Source organism: Mandrillus leucophaeus, unplaced genomic scaffold (genome assembly GCF_000951045.1).
Source record: "Mandrillus leucophaeus isolate KB7577 unplaced genomic scaffold, Mleu.le_1.0 Scaffold245, whole genome shotgun sequence".
NCBI lineage: Eukaryota > Metazoa > Chordata > Mammalia > Primates > Cercopithecidae > Mandrillus > Mandrillus leucophaeus.
In genome coordinates this window covers 2,268,510-2,269,993 of record NW_012102532.1, presented here as the reverse complement: position 1 = coordinate 2,269,993, position 1,484 = coordinate 2,268,510, and positions in this window count along the sequence as shown.

Here is a 1,484-nt window from a genome sequence, read left to right as displayed (position 1 = left end):
AAAGAAAGAAAGAAAAGAAAAAATATTATTCGGCTTTAAAAAACAAGATCTTGCCATTCACAGCAGCATGGAGGATATCATGATAATTGAAATAAGCCAGACAGAAAAAAAAAATGTTACATGATCTCTCTCATATATGGGATATAGGAACAGTCAAATACATCAGCCTCCTGAGTAGCTGGGATTACAGGCGTATGCCACCATACTCGCCTAATTTTTTTTCTCTTTGTACCCAGAACTTTCCTGGCATCAGTGAGTTTTAAAATTTTTTGGCAGAGCTTAGGTGTCATTAAGTTGGCTGGGCTACCATTCATCTCTTCACAGACGTTTAGATTGTTTCCATATCTTGGCTATTGTGAATAATGCCGCAATGAATATGGGATGCAGTTATTTTTACAAGGGCTGGTTTCATTTCCTTTGGATATATACCCAGAAGTGGATCACAGGGTAGTTCTGTTTTAATTTTTTGAGGAATCTCCATACTGCTTTCCATAATGGCTGCACCAATTTACATTCCCACCAATGTAAACACTTTCTCTTTTCTCCACTTAGCACCAACACTTGATTTGGGTGGCTGGAAAGTCCAAGACCAAGGCCCCAGCAAATTCACTGTCTGGGGATGGCATGCTTCCTGGTTCACAGGTATCTGTATTCTTGCTGCGTCCTCACAAGGAAAAATCCAGGAGAGAGCTCTCTGTTGTTTCTCTTTTTTTTTTTTTTTTTTTTTTTGAGATGGAGTTTTGCTCTGTCACCCAGGCTGGAGTGCAATGGCGCAATCTCGGCTCACCGCAACCTCCGCGTCCCAGGTTCAAGCCATTCTCCTGCCTCAACCTCCCAGGTAGCTGGAACTACAGGCATGCGCCGGCACGCCCGGCTAATTTTTTTTTTTGTATTTTTAGGAGAGATGGGTTTCACAATGCTGGCCAGGCAGGTCTCAAATTCCTGACCTCAAGTGATCTGCCCACCTCGGCCTCCCAAAGTGCTAGGATTACAGACATGAGCCACCGCACCCGGCTTAGTGTCTCTTTTTTTTTCTGAGACGAAGTCTTGCTCTGTAGCCCAGGCTAGAGTGCAGTGCATGATCTCGGCTCAGTGCAACCTCCGCCTCCTGGGTTCAAGAGATTCTCCTGTCTCAGCCTCCAGATCAGCTGGAATTACAGGCATGCACCATTGCACCCGGCTAATTTTTTGTATTTTTAGTAGAGACGGGGTTTTCCACCATGTTGGCCCGGCTGGTCTTGAACTCCTGACCTCAGGTAATCCGCCTGCCTCGGCCTCTCAAAGTGTTAGGATTACAGACTTGAGCCATGGAGCCTGGCCCTGGTGTCTCTTTTAGAAGTATACTAATCTCATTTATGAGACATCACTCTTACTACCTAATCACATTCCAAAGGTTCTATATCCTATTACCATCACATTGGGGTTTAGGATTTCAACATATTAATATTGAGGGGGTAGAAACATTCAATTTGCAACAATAATTT